The sequence below is a fragment of the Anser cygnoides genome, chromosome 2, assembly GCF_040182565.1.
Source record: "Anser cygnoides isolate HZ-2024a breed goose chromosome 2, Taihu_goose_T2T_genome, whole genome shotgun sequence".
Taxonomy (NCBI): Eukaryota; Metazoa; Chordata; class Aves; order Anseriformes; family Anatidae; genus Anser; species Anser cygnoides.
This window is the reverse complement of record NC_089874.1, coordinates 6,285,951-6,301,229: the sequence shown is the minus strand read 5'-3', so window position 1 is coordinate 6,301,229 and position 15,279 is coordinate 6,285,951. Positions and strand designations below refer to the sequence as shown.

Genomic DNA, 15,279 nt, shown 5'->3' with positions numbered 1-15,279 from the left:
CCAAAGCGCCGTGAGCCTCAGCTGTAGGGTGATAGGTGTCTTCTGAGTACTCCTAGCAAAACAGTAGATAATGCTATCACTGGGGGCTTGACTTAACACTTGGGCTTGATCAACACACAGTTCAGAGGAGGTGGGAAACAAAGTGTGCCCTTGGTGCCATTTCACGTCTTCACCAGTTCTCCTCCTTGCTAAACAGTAGTATATCTGTGCCAGCGGTAACTGGTGCCTACCCTATGTGCCAACGTGAGCTGCAGCTCCCGATGTTCACTGGTTTATTGCTAACGCAACAAATAGCCTTGGGTGAGCAGTATTTGTTGTGACAAGCTGGAAGAAGTCCACGCATCAGACGATGAAGTTGTTCTTGCTACCAGCAGGTACAATTGTCTTTTGCCCTGAACTAGCAGTGCACTTTCTCCTTCTTTTGCTCTCAACTTTTTTGCCTTTTTGATTACTTTTAAAAATATTTTACAGGCATTTTGCTCTGATGGCTAAGCTCTCCAATATATTTTCAGCAGCTTCATTGAGTCTGCATTTTCAGAGGCTATATGGGGCTAGGGTCAGGGTTAGAGCCACTCATGCTGAAATACTTTGAATGCTCTCTTATCCCTAACAGCACAACTTCAATATGCATGACAAAGTCCATGCAGAGCAAAAGCTAGGCAGGTCCCCAGCAGAGGTCCATTTTGAGGACTGGAGGGCAGCATAGACCTTAGCTGAACAACTCAGCCTCCGTGAAGACAACAGCTTTTTTGTGTTTGATCACCAAAGCACCACATTTAACCATCTTACCTAGCAAAGCACATGGTGAGAGTGCAGCTGCTCTAGGTGAATATGTCATCCGCACAGAGACAGAGGCACCTCCAAGCATGTCTCAGGTCACACAAGAGCAAAATTCCCCTTCTCTCTATCCCTGATTAACTGTGTAAGGCATGCATATGCTCCTCTCCTGTTAGCTAAAAGCCTTAATCCAGTGCTGTTTCTTTAGGTGGGAAGTTCTCCTGCTTGGAAGGAAGCAAAAGTAAGGTTTTGGAGGGAAAAAAATGGCAGTGAATGACAGAAACTCTTGAGAGCTATGGGCAGAAAGACCCTTCATCAGCCCCCTGGGACTTGAGTAGAGTAGAGTAGAGTAGAGTAGAGTAGAGTAGAGTAGAGTAGAGTAGAGTAGAATAGTTCAGTTGGAAGGGACCTAAAAATCACTGAGTCCAACTGCCTGACCACTTCAGGGAGAACCAAAAGTTAGCTTAAAGCTAAACATGTGCACGCATGCTCCCAGTGCAAAATCCCATTGTCATATAAAGCTTTTACGTCCATAACACAAAATTTTGCCACTTTCAGTACGAAGCTGCTACTTCTGGTAACAAGGAAGACCTCTTTAGACTTGCAAAACACCAACAAGGCCCCTACGGACTATTCAGGCATAAAAGTCACCATTTGACAAAGTAAGTTTTTTTCAATCGGTTTTTAAACATCTCAAGACAGCAACTGGCCTCACAACCAAGATGGTACTGCCTGGATCAGCATTTTAAGCATGGAAAAAATTGTAGAAAACTGCTGTTAATTATCAAGAAACCATGAAAAGCACAATAAACAGCAAGCATTCACTTTAGCTATTTGAGGCTGTAAAATGGGATAGAAAGTCAAAACTAGCAACACCAAAACATAGTAAATGCTGAAAGGACTGCAGATAATGCTAAGATCCATTATTTTGGCCATGGGAACAACAGTAAGGCAGGGGTGGTCCTGGTGATGGGTCAGGATGAATGAGGCCTCTTTGCCTAACCAGGACTCACTGCATTTTCCTCCACCCTCCTCTGCCTCATCCCTCCTCTCCCCCATGGGTTTTCAACCCATCGGAGGGAGAAGAGGGCATGGAGCAGAGCAGCCGTGGCTGTGCAACTCCTGGGCTCAGCGGTGCGGGGGAAGGTGAGTCTGAGAAACCATCCCTTGTCCATTTCTAATCTGGGCTCTGTTGAGTTTTCTATTAGCAGCAGAGGGGGATGACTCATTGCACACCAGCGCTTGGACTGAAGCGCTCTGCACACACACACACACACACACACACTGAGTCCACAACAGAGCAAAAAGAAACCTACAGCCTCATGCAGTGATGGGGAACACGGAGACATCCCTCCCTCCTTCTCTCCCTCCCTCCTTCCCTCTCTGTAGTCCCCCAGTACCCTGTAGGCTCTAGAGCACAGCATCTGCAAAGGTAAGCTGTGCTGCCAGGCTAATTCCCCAAGCCTCCCAGATGCAGTGCAAAAAAAAACATCTTTCCCAGTGCAGGGGAGGAGTGTTACACTGGGCATACCTAGGTCATGCCGTGCAGAGCTCCGTTAGAGATCCCTGGGCCGGTTCCAAATGAATAAAAGCATCCACAGCACATAACAATAATAGGTCAGGTCCTAGAAGCAATAAAACCACATTAGCAGCCTGTAAAACTATGCTAAGTAGGCTCTCCGGTTGTGCCCTGAAAAAAAAATTGCCTCCTCTGGTAGCTCTTTACTGCAACCACTTACATGGGTACCTGCATTTTTTAGGTGCAGAGCAAAAGCTCTTGGGGGAGGGAACAGCCCTAGGGTGCAGTGGGATGGTGAGGGGTGATGTGGGCTCTTGCAGCAGAGTTTCCACCTATGTGGGGTTTGACCCCTTGTAAGGTGTCTAGCATTGGGTGCTTTGGGGTGCCGGATGGTTTGATACCTCTTTAGGATTAGGGGCACTCCTTTGGCCAAGAGTATGGGAACCTGACTTCTGAACTGAAGAAGCAGACACTTAAATCCAAGAGTAATATTTGGCCAAAAACATTCAGAGATTCTCAAGACTAAAAATACTCTGCTCCCCCAGCGAAGCAAAGCTTTCTGACCAAGCTAAATTAACCATTATCATTCATATTTATAATTATTCTCAGAGTACATAAGAAAGGTGGGTGGTCCCTGCTCCAAGATCCCTGCAAGGATCCCAAAATGCTTTACACAGGAATTATGTTTCATCCCAGGGCCACCTGTAGCTGATGTTAGGATGACTGGGGAACCCAGCAGAGATTGACACTTTGTTAGACATTTTTCCAGATAATAACTGATTAAAGTTTGCATTCCAAGTACAGTTATGCTCTAGGCTTATGAAAATCTTCTCATTTGAAAGTCATTTTCCTCCGCTGCATCTGGGACAATCAGCAGCATGAAACAGAAAATAATAATAAATATGCATCAGCCCAGAGTTCACGTTCAGTCAGAGCCAGGAGGCCTTGGGTCTCCTGCTAAGGGACCCCAGTATCAGGAGGCTTGAAAGACTGAATTCTGGTACTTTCTGTAAATGAAAAAATCACTGGCTTGTAGAGACTGAATCATAATTTGGGAAGCTGCCTTTCTTCCTTACAATCCTTAGCACTCAGCTCATTCACCCAGTGTTTGTAGCTCACCTCCCAGCCTGGGATCTCCCACAGAGCAGAGGGCTTCTCCCAAAATCCTGGGTGTTTCAGCCCAGCAAGAGAGTGCTGAGGCCACTGACTGTCCCAAGGATGCTGTTCTGGTGCAGTCTCCAGTTTAGGATGCTGAGGTGTGACTTACTGCTTGGCTGCAGAAAGGAAGTGGCTGTAGGATGTCGACTGTTTTTGGCCCTGGTTTCATTTTCTGAAGTCCCAACTACATGTTAGCAGAAACACAGAAGAAGGTGGCATGACAATGCAACCAGATTTTATGGGAGAAAAAGAGATTATTTGCAGCTGCCACCATATGATGGTGGTGTGATATGATAATGGTGGGGGGTTGTAGCCTCCTTAGCCTGTCCTGCATTAAAAGGGATGCATCAAGGTTTGGTGATGTGAAGCGGGTCTGTTTTGTTGAGGCTGTCAACTCGGAAAGAATTCCACCCTTTGTAAGATGTTGGGGACTTGAACTTCCTTCATTTCCCAGCTCTCTCCAAATACTTGCTGCATCGTCCTGCAAATCCCATGTTGGTCAGGCAGTGCAAAGAGAGAGAAAGGTCCAGCCACAGCATGACGAGGCAGTCATCTCCCTGGGCGCTGAAGGGCTTGGAAAAGTTTCTGCCTCCTCTCCTGTGTCAACCGAAATACCTTACATGGTGCAAAGAAATGCTGCACATGTGCCACTGCACAAAGCTTATAAAAATAAATGAATAAAATAAATAAAATAAAATAAAATAAAATAAAATAAAATAAAATAAAATAAAATAAAATAAAATAAAATAAAATAAAATAAAATAAAATAAAATAAAGTAAAGTAAAATAAAATAAAATAAAAGGAAGACAAGAATGATAAAAGTGACTTAGGTTCCAACAATAAAGTAAAAAAGACACAGTGAGAAATCTGTGGCTAGAGACATCACTGGCCTTTTTGAAGACAAGAATGAACTTTTCAAACACAAGGACCAAAATGTATTGTGGAAGTACTGTCAGGTGCAATGCCATAGAAAAGGCAAAAATGTTCAATACAGATTTCTGTTTTGTATTCAGGGCAAAAAAATACAACAGAGGAATAACACGCCGAGAATGACATTTTTTCCGTTTTACAAATAACAAAGAAATACTACATACAGAAGCTTTTATAGCTTGACTTTTTAAATCAACAAGTCAGGACAACTGTACCCAAAGGTTACTAGAGGCTTGGCCAGAATGCACTCTGAGTATCAATGTTGCTTTCCTAGGTCTTGGAACACTGCTGTAAAGCACTTGTGGCAGGATTTTATATGGATAAACAGAAAGATCTGAGTGACCGTCGGCCTCTCTGCTTTCTGGCCAAACGAGCAGAATAGCTGATGCAGGGCTTGGTTAATCAGCGCTGAGAGGGCACAAATATAATTTGAATGTTGCCCCCTTACAGTGCTCAGTTTTGATGTCGCCAACTCAAGGGTTATGGAGATGAATTAGAAAGGCTGAGGGAAGCATCACCAAGGACGTTTACAGGCTGGCAACCAGACTTATGGTAAATGATGCAAAGAGCTCCATCATACCAAAGAGAAAGGGAAAGGATGAATTCACCTCTGTACCAGTACCCTTGGACAAAAACAGCCACGACAATACTGCTACTCTGCATATTACAGAGGGCTTTGCAGCCTGCCAGACAAAGATAGAAGAAATCCAGTGGCCAGGAACTGGAACAAAAGATATATAAATAAGGCACAATGTGCACACTTTTAACAAAATAATTTAACCAAATAATTTAACCGTGATTTTCCGAAGACTGCCAATTTACCAAAGACTGAAGGACGGAAAATCCACCTCCCTGAATTCATGTTTTCTAGGTAATATATGCTCTAGCTCCAACACTAATGAGTTATGGGGACTCCTCTGCTATTATGGAAATGGAGGAAGTGATCACAGTCTCACTTTACAGTTTAATAATCTCTGATGGATGCAGTTGAGCCTAAATTCTATAACCTGTATTTATTTTTTTTATCCCACTACCAAATCAAGTGAAAGGCACAAACAGAATTCCTGCACTTGGGCTTGAAAACACTGCACAGTACAGCATTTATGTAGCTCTGTTACAAAATGTGAGGGGAGGGATGAGAAAGCTATCCAGTTGGAAATAAACAGATGCAAAGGTGAAAAATTACTGCTGATCTAGACAGGCATGGGGTCCCTCCCTGCCTGCAGGAAGATGGCTCAAATCTCCGCTCCTCTCCTGCTCCAGGGGCTGTGTTGCAAACAGGCGAGCATCGCCCCGCGACACCACCTCGTTGGCACCCAGCATGACAGGGAGTGGGAGATAGTCAGCCTAAAAATAGGCTGTCCTCTGCTTTGGCTCTCCCCTCCCTCCGTCCCTGGGGCACAGGGCTGGCGGTCCAGTGAAAAACATCCAGAAAAGCAGCAGAGGGAGCGGGGCGGTATTTTTGGAGATGGAGGAAAGGGACACGGTGCGTGGGTCCCCACCTGACCTCACGCTTCTCGGAAAGAGCGTTTTCCACAATGTTTAGCACCGGAGCTGCAACCCGAGTCCGCCGTGAGCCCTGTGCGGGGACAGCACGGAGCCGTGCAGCCCGTCCCGGCTGTCCTCGGGGCGTCTGTCCCTGGCTGACCCACAGTCAAAGCGGCCATGGAGCAGCTGAGGCTGGCTCTCGTCGCGTGAAGAGCACAGATCCCACCACGGATCCCCCCATCGGAGGCTCTCCACATTAACCACCCATTGCCAAGCCTTTGCTTACGCAGTCCATGGATCACTGTGATTTCTGATTTTAGGAACCAGCCTTTACAGGCAGCAAAGCCTCACAGGACAGTTTTAAAAGGAATTTCATTGACACTGAAGTTTCTTGCTGGACTTTGAAGAACACTTGAACTTCAGTCTGACATTTAAGTACCAAAAATTCTGTATGAAGCCCAAATCAAGCGATCTTACTTTTTGCTATTGATGCTTTTCCGCGCATGCAGCTCTACAAAGTCTCTGAACATCAGTAACATTCCAGAAAGCATCGGTTCTGCTTTTAACTGGGCACAACAAGTCAAAATCAATTAGAGATTGATCTCAATTATGGCTTTTTTTAATTTATTTTTAGCACGCAGTTCAGTAACCAAAGTGAAGAAATGCAATCGATGAAGCTAACTTGCTTTTTAGCAAAGCTATTGCCCAGATTATAACACGTTTTTGCAAAGTTTCTCAGGCTCATAAAGGCAACTGTGTAAATAATGTCACTTATCGAATTCTGCAGAGTGCTCTAACAGCAAGACTGATGGGTTGCCTAATACATTGTGTAGTTGCTATAAGCAATAATCTCCCGTGCTAATCACAACTTTCACATTCATTAACATTATAGAAACCTACCTAAAGAAATAATGTACCAGGGAGCCATTCAAACATGCACAAAACTAGCTATGAATATAGAACTAGCTTTCAGGCTAGCATTAGGAAGAAAATTAGAACCAACATAGGGATATTTCAACTAAATGTGCAAGGTCCAGCATTTTGAGTTCTAGAATCCTAGAATCACAGAACGTCCTGATTTGGAGGGGACCCACAAGCATTACTGAGTCCTGGCTCCACACAGGACCACCCAAAACCCAGACCCTGTGTCTGAGAGCAGTGTCCAAACGCTCCTTGAACTCCTGCAGCTCAGTGCCGTGCCCACTGCTCTGGGCAGCCTGTCCCAGTGCCCGACCACCTCTGGGTGCAGAACCTTTCCCTAACCCCCAGCCTGACCCTCCCCTGTCCCAGCTCCATGCCGTTCCCTCGGGTCCTGTCGCTGTCCCCAGAGAGCAGAGCTCAGCGCCTGCCCCTCCGCTCCCCTCGTGAGGGAGCTGCAGGCCGCCATGAGGCCTAGTTTGGGCCTTGCGGTGCTGCGAAGCACTTCGCTTGTTCAGCTGCCACAATTATCAGTGAGCATGAACTGATGGTGCTCTGCATTCAAGATGGGATCCTGGTCCACTGAAGTGAGAGAAGAAAATGTCCTTGCTAGAGCATTCCTCCAGGTTTCATTCAGGATCTGAGGAACCTGAAATCATTGGCATGATGAACACCACATGAGCTAGCAAACATGGAGCATGCTGGCATACCTGCCCTCTTGCACTTCCTAGCACGGTTTCTTCATCAAATGAACATCTGAATCTCTAAGTTGCGCTTGAACTGAGAAACCAGACTTCAAAGGAGCCACATGTTGCTGCTCAGTATGTTTTCTTGCTGAACAGGGTTGACATTGGGATGGGTAACTTGACAGACTCACAGAAGTTAAGTGTTACTTAAAGACTATAAGTGTTACTAAAGGCTATATCCCAGCTATTAGCTCAGAAAGCCCACTAAGCCATTAGCATCCTATGCAATATATAGGGGAAAAAAAGCATTTTGGTCTGTAAGCAATGGCAGAAGGCGGGTTTGACTGCTCAGGGAAGGCAAAGGCTGCAGCTAAGCGGGGTGAGGAGGAGGCGCTGAAAGGGGCCACCTCCGTGTTCCTTTGACCCCGGCCAGTCCCCGCTGTGGCTGTGTTAATCTCTGCTGGCCACGGGTGCCTCCTGGCAGGCTCGGTGTCAGCTGGGGATTACTTCTCCATTTTCCCTTCCTCGTACCATCTCGCAGCGATGGCCAGGGGACAAGCAGCTGCGGCCTTGCTGCAAGGGTGCACATGCACAGGGGGGGTCCTCAGCACATCCCCTGCTGCATCCCAGCTCCGTTTGCACCAGTGTCATGCAATAGGCAGGCACACATCCTCCATCTGACACCACAGATGACAGATCCCAGCAAAATGGGGAGTGTGCAACTGGTGGAGCTAGAAATTGTGTTCCAGCTGGTGCAGCTGAAAATTGCATTTTCAATAGCTCTGCTTTATTGCTGATTTTTTTTTTATAAATTTGTATGTATACACATGGTTAGTAATTTATACTTGATGTGGTGCCAGTACAGACAAACATCTCCCAGGCATGCACAGCGACCCAGCCTTAGCCATGTGTGGGGCAGGATTAGAGTAGAAGGACAGCCATGGCCCTCTGGGACAACATCTATGTCCCTCTTTCATCTCTTCTGGTCTTTATCAGGACCACAAACTCTTACAGCTGCGCACACAAATCTTTATGATGGAGTCTTCAGATGTGATTTCAAAAAGGGCCAAAATCCCAGAGCTTTGTTCCCTAAATTTCCTTTAAAACTATGCAATTATCTCTACGTAGTCTACACCTGGCATTATGTGACCTCATGAACCTGGTTAATGTAGGTTAAGTGGACACCAGCCTGGCAGTGGGATACTAAAAATACAATACAATACAGTACAATACAATAAAAATTCTTCGAACAGTTCACTTTACTTAAAATAATCTGCTCCCCTATGGATCTCTGGAGGATTGGCTGTCGTGAAGTTATGTGGCTGAGTCACCCTACAGTCATCTTCTTTAGAATGATAGCATCATCTAGGTTGGAAAAGACCTTTCTCTGAGTCTCTCTACTTTCTATCCATGATCATCCTTTCTTTTGACAAAACTTGCACAGCCCAAATATCTTCTAGTCCTAAATCTCTGAGCCAAATTATCCAGCAGGTTCAAAAGCTACAGGACAGATAGGACAGATGCACAGTAAGGGCAATGGTAAAACCAGTTTTCTTTGGGAAAACAATAAACAAAAGATAGTTTTCTACAGCTTGTCCAATAAATAACTACATGGAAAATTAGAATTTGCTGTGCAACAGAATTATAATGTTATTTCCTTCTTATATTTAACCAATCCAGGCACTAAAGGGATACAAAAGGCATTACATCTGGCCTAATAGTTAATCAAAAACCACCTGAAAGACACCTTTAGAAAATTCTAGGAGCAGGAATGGTGTTTCAGAAATATAATGCTTCATCCAAAGAAATCAAAAGGAGCTTTACCTTTGGCTGCATTGGGGTCTGGATCAGGCCCTTAAAATAGTGCTGGAAATGTTCCAGAAAACTTATTTCAGCTACATTTAAAGCCTGTACTTTGCAGCTATTCAGTAATTTTCACTGTTAGTATTAAACTGTCCAGGGGATTTTTATGCTCGTAAACAAATCCCTCATCTCCCTTATGTTGCACTTACGTTAACGCTGCATCACTGACTTCAATAAACAGTCTCCTGATTCACAGTGCAAGGAGACAGCCAGCAGAATTAGGCACCAGAGATGTGCCTAAAAGCCTTGGTTTCAGATTCTGAATATCACTTTAGCTAATTAATAAAAGAAAACCACAGCCCAGAATCTTTCAATGTTTTCAGACCATAACCTCACATTCAGCCACTTCCTCTGTTCCCAGGAGTCTGGAGTCACCATGAGTATTTTATTATTATTATATTTTTAAGTTTGGGGATCTTTTTTTGCCACCTCCATACCCAAAAAAAAGCCATGTGTGACCCAGTGCAGTGTTTCTGGGGTGTTGACAGCTACAGGACAAAGCAGGTTGCCCGAGCCACCCCGGACAGCCAGGTGGACATCTGTAAACCTTGCAGCTGCTTGTTGGGACACTGTGTGAGAGAACTTTGGGAACTGTCAAGTTTAGGCAACTTCATAGGAAAGAAAACCCAATGCAAATCAAACAAGACTTCCACTAAGGGTAAAGGAACCCAAGAACTCATAGACTTTCCTAGGAAGGTTTCTACTCACATTTCATCCTCCTGTGAAGAATTCAGAGCCTTGATTCAAAACTCCCTGAACCCATCCAGAACAGGAGTGCAATGGAAATTTGTTGCAGATCTTAAGCATTATGTTCAGGAAAAAAATTACTTCTTTAGCTAAAGTTCAGAAGTGCCAAGAAAGGACATGACGGGAGCAAAAGGCACAGGAAGCGAGAGATGACTTGTTCTGTCTTTTTCCTCTGATATTCATATGATGATTCCTTTCTTTTTTTTTTTTTTTCTCCTTTAGCTATGACATGTCGTTTCATAACAACTATTCACTTTTCTCTCTTTATCTAACAGCTGTCTGCTGAGAAAGACTGGTAAAAAAATCTAAACGTTAAAAATGAGAGAAACTATTCATATGCAATGTATAATTGCATGCTATATTTAAATTCTCGTACATTATCTTTCAAATTATATTTAGTTTCAACAGTAAGGGAAAAAAAAATCCTGTACTTTCTAACATTAGCAACAGAATTTGTATATTGTTTTCAAATACAACAGCTCTTTCTGAGAAACTTTTGCCAAGGCATAACTAATGATTCAAGACAGGGAATCTGGCTAGATCAGATGTATTCTGACACTGGCACACTAACTGTCACCCAGAGCGAAACCGGGAGGTCCTCGGGGAAGCTGCTGCACAAATCTGGATTAGCTCCACCGAAGTCAGATGAGTCGATCTGGATTTATGGAGCTGAGAGCAGAATCCAGCCCTCTGCTTGACAAATGAACCGAAGGAAAAAGTGACAAGGACTTCAGCAAGCTACGGGTAACTTTGCCACACACCGCAGCTCTGACGGGGTTATTTCCTGAGCATGCCGGCAGCAGCGCCTGCTCTCCCATGAATGGGAATTACATGCATGTGTTGAGGGAGATTAGACTTTTCAACATGAAACACTGTTTAAAGATAAAGACAAAAAAAATCCTTAAGATACTTGCAGTGCTTCCCAGCCCCTCTTAGTACCTCCAGCCCCCTCCAGCAGCATGGGAGCCGCACATCACTTGATGTTGGGGCTTCAAACTCCAGTCGGGGAGGCAACAGAGATGATGTGCATGGCCCCAGGGAAGGCAAGGAGGTGGCTGCGTCATGCTGCTGTGCTTGCTGTGCTGTATCTGGGGAGCAGGGGTGGGTAGAAACCCTCGTCCAGACGCAAAGGACAACCCCTGTAACATAAGAGCAGGCATGGGCAGGTGAACCAGGATGAGGACACGAGCACTGGGGAGTTTTGGAGGGAGGAGGTCTTCTGACCAAGGGAATGGCACTGTTAGCTCCACCTGGCAAAGCATTTCAAGCTGCCAGGGAGGGGAATATGCGCTGGTGCAGGGGGTACCTTACCCGCAGCACCCAGCCCCATTAAAAGCAGCGCAATTGCCCTGTTGTAATCAGGCAGGTATTTTAAAGAGGCTTTGGCGTGATTTTATAATTGTGCATTATGTAACAGCTACTAACGTGTCAGACCTGGGACAATGCTAAATGCCTGTCTACAGGTCAGGCTGTAATGCTTTAATGATGCGTTTCCAAGCTGTGCAAGCTGGGCTGAAGCTCCCTCATCATTTCACGCTCCCCTTCCACCACCCGTGCTGTCCCGCGGTTTGTGCTGCATCTCCAGCAGCACAGGCACCTGCAGTGTTACCCACCACCATGCAAAGGCTCCCCCTAACACTTCTACCCCTTTTTGGTGGCTATATCATGGGGGAAAAAATTAAATTTTCATCACAGACTTGCTCAATTTTATGAGCTTTACACACCAGCGAGGATTTATTGGTTTATTTAATCATCACCGGTATGATTTTTTGAAAAGTTCAAGTTTTTGGGGATTTCCCCAGGGCAATAGCTGCCCTCGTACAGCCCAGCAGCAGAAACGCTTCTCGGAGGACTGAAGTGGGCTGGCAGTGGGGCACAAAACCTGAGCTGGCTCTGACAGGGGTGGATTTTGCTCCCTGAAAATTGCCAGAAATGATCCCTCTGTGCTGCCCTGTTCTGATTACCCTGGGCCAAGTGGGCATCTGGCTCCTGCGACTTTTTGTCAGTATTCTGTAAGCCAGCCAGGGGGAATGGTGGCATATTGAGCCACTGAGACACAAACAACACTGCCTGTTTGTTTGCGTTAAGGGAACGTTTCATTACGATACGAAAAAGAATCTTTGAAAAATCACTTTATGAATAATAGAGTCATTGAGAATGGATTTTGGCCTCAAAAGTTAGTATCTAATTTATCTCCAGCTAATGGGTCTTGAAAGAATTTGTCCAAGGGCAAGTTTTCCTACACCTTCCTATTGCACAGATTCTTCAATTTCCTTTAAAGCATTTAGAAACAGAAAAAAAAAAAAAAAAAAAGGAAAGAAGAAATAATAATAATAACAATAACAAAAAACCAACCAACACACTAAACAAACAACAACTGCATCCCACCAAGACAAGACAGCTCAAAAACCCTCAAACCTGGCTTATTGGTGAAAATCAGCCTATAAACTCCATGACTGAGAGACACTCCTTACTTCTAACATAGACACCTTACTCATGCCTACAGTCTGCTTTCAGTGTTATGCACTCAAATATTAACCGTCAGTATGACTTTTTAAATGTTCCATACTAACACTGGAGTTAGATTAAAATTAGTAAAGTATGATAACTTTCAAACGATGCAGAGCGGTTTTAGCATCTTAGGAATCCAGCAAGGTTTAAAAACAACCTGTAACCTGTTGGCAGGGCTTTCCAGCACTGCAGCAAAAAGCCTCTTTAGTGGATGCTTAGTGAGCCAGGGAAGTTGAATTCAAGCTGAAAGTTGAAATAATCTGATAAGGAACAGACTTATTTTCTATAGGGTAAATAAGAAATGTTCTCACTTTAAAATCAATTAAATTCAAAAAAAAAAAAAAAAGGAAGACTCAGTGCTGAACAGAATTTTAAAATTTTCAGCCTGTTTTGGTACAACTTTATTATTTGATGTGTGATATCTCTATATTTAAAAAAAGCTCTTGCAATATTATGATTAGAAAAAAAAAAGAGCCATTTTTGTCATGCAGAATTGTGATTAAAATGGCTTTGTTGGTTTCAAAGAGCAGGGAGGCATGTTTTTGCCATGAAAGATAAGGGGTCTTTTGACATGAATGAAAATTTTGCACACAAAGGGTTTACAAACCTCCTTGCAGGAGGCTGAGCCCCACCTCAAAGGTGGACGTATTAAAGGAGAGGGAAATTTTGTCGTTCAGTTGCCAACTTCCCTGGTAATATGCCCCAGTGAACTGTGACTGTAAAGAAGGGATACAAATCACAACCACGATAGCTGGCGCTACGTGTATTTAAGAAAACCACTGTGTCTCTTATTCTTATCTTGTCCCGCTCCTCTGTCCCCAGCCTGCTCAGGGACTAGGATGGGAACAACTCTTTGTCAGTCTCCTCGTTCTTCTCCCAGGCTGAAACCTGAGCAGCTCCACTGTGGGAGATCACCCACTGGGACCAGGCAGCCTGCAGCTGGCCCAGTAACACCATACTGGAACGAGTACGGAATAAAGAAGGAAACTGTTAATATAAGGAAAGGAAGGCATCTTTTTAAGAGTGACCACATCACCTGCAGCTCAACTTGAAGGAGGTCACTGTCTGACTGATGGAGCAAAAGGATCCTCCACAACAAACTTTCTGAACTACCAGTACCTCTTCTGTGACACAAAAACAGCAAGAAGGAGAGAGGGGTTAGGGACATACCAATTCTGGAAAAGTTTTCTTTTCCTCATTATTAGTAACTCTAATTACTTTGAAAGAAGAGCAGTGATATAAATCCTGCAGAGCCAGAAATGTGACCTGATTTCCTTCCTGATTTAGAAACTGTCACTTTGCAAGAGAAACCCAAAGAGACAGAGCCAGGTCAAAGTGGGCCCATCAGTTTGGTTTGCAAAATAAATAATAAAACAAGATCAATAGAAATATAGCAGGGGTTCTGTATTGGCCAGTGTTCATAAGGACGATGGTTATTTTAATGATAAACAAACAGATGCTTATCTGAACTGTTTGCAGAGATATATGATACCATGGAATAGATATCCACTGTAAGCACATACGAATATACCCGAGTGACTTTGTGTCTTTTCCTCCAGGTTAGAATCAAAGAAAGGCTCGGGCTGAAAGGGACCTTAAGTACCATCCGGTTCCACCCCCCTGCCATGGGCAGGGACACCTCCTGCCAGCACAGGCTGCCCAAAGCCCCATCCAGCCTTGTCTTGGGCACTTCCAGGCATCAACAACAACAGACAGTAAAAGGGAGAAGCAGTGACAGAATTTAAAATATAAATTCATACTTTGATTAAGGCTCTACCACAAGATAGCATGTAACACAAGCAGAAGTCAAGTATATACTTCAGAGAGACACTGCCTTTGTAAAAGATGAGTTTTATTTAACAGAAGTGAGAAATTACTTGTTGCCGCCTTTTAACTATCAGACCTATAATTTTCCAAAATAATTCTTGAAGACGATTGGAGACAACTTACAAGGTAGTAATTTTAAAGAAGAACTGAGCAACCACCCTATGAAAACAACAGGTCTCTTCTGTGTTTTTCAACTGAGCTTCCAAAAACAAAGACATCTGAGGGGGTGATAGATGATAAACTGTTCCTTCCAAAAAGCATGACCAGGATTTCCGAATAACCACTCAACACGCTTTAACAGGCAACCCAAAATGTTCTTTCCTCACATACATGTCCAGAGGATTCCTTTCAGATACTGAACTGAAAATAGTAAAGAAGAGATAAATACCTGTCTAATACCAAAAATAAGACTTTTAAAGAAGTTAAAACTAGCTATATTTCATAAATCTTCTATGCCTTTCAGAATGTCATTTTCTATCAATACAAATTTTAAATATAATTATGGCTATGCATTTAAATCAAGAACACAGTCATTACTCGGCCGTTTTCTGTACCTGTAAAAGTCTTAGGAGGTGTTAACTGGTCCCATGGGGGTTAGTCCCTCATAGCATGAACAGAGACTAGTTTCTGATTCAAGCCAAGAATACAATGCTTTCCTCTGCGTTGCAGTTTTAAACTCTATACCCATAAGCCTCATGATCTACATACACCCATCATGGTCAAGATATTTGGGCTACATACCCAATGATGCAACTGAGTTCCTCTGTGATCTCTAACAAGTGACAGAGACTATGAAACAATATCAGTTCTCAACCATACTGTACAGAGGTTTTGCATGCTTTAAATCTACAGGA

At 43.9% G+C, this 15,279-nt stretch overlaps 1 protein-coding gene across 1 annotated transcript in view; it reads right to left on the bottom strand.

Moving 5' to 3' along the window:
- LOC106036851 (sodium channel protein type 5 subunit alpha-like) overlaps positions 1-4,117 on the bottom strand; it is a 193,531-nt gene extending 189,414 nt beyond the window's left edge. The window contains 1 exon segment of the mRNA XM_066991437.1: positions 2,309-4,117. The gene's annotated coding sequence lies outside the window, so the exon portion shown is untranslated.
- Between the last annotated feature and the right edge of the window lie 11,162 nt (positions 4,118-15,279).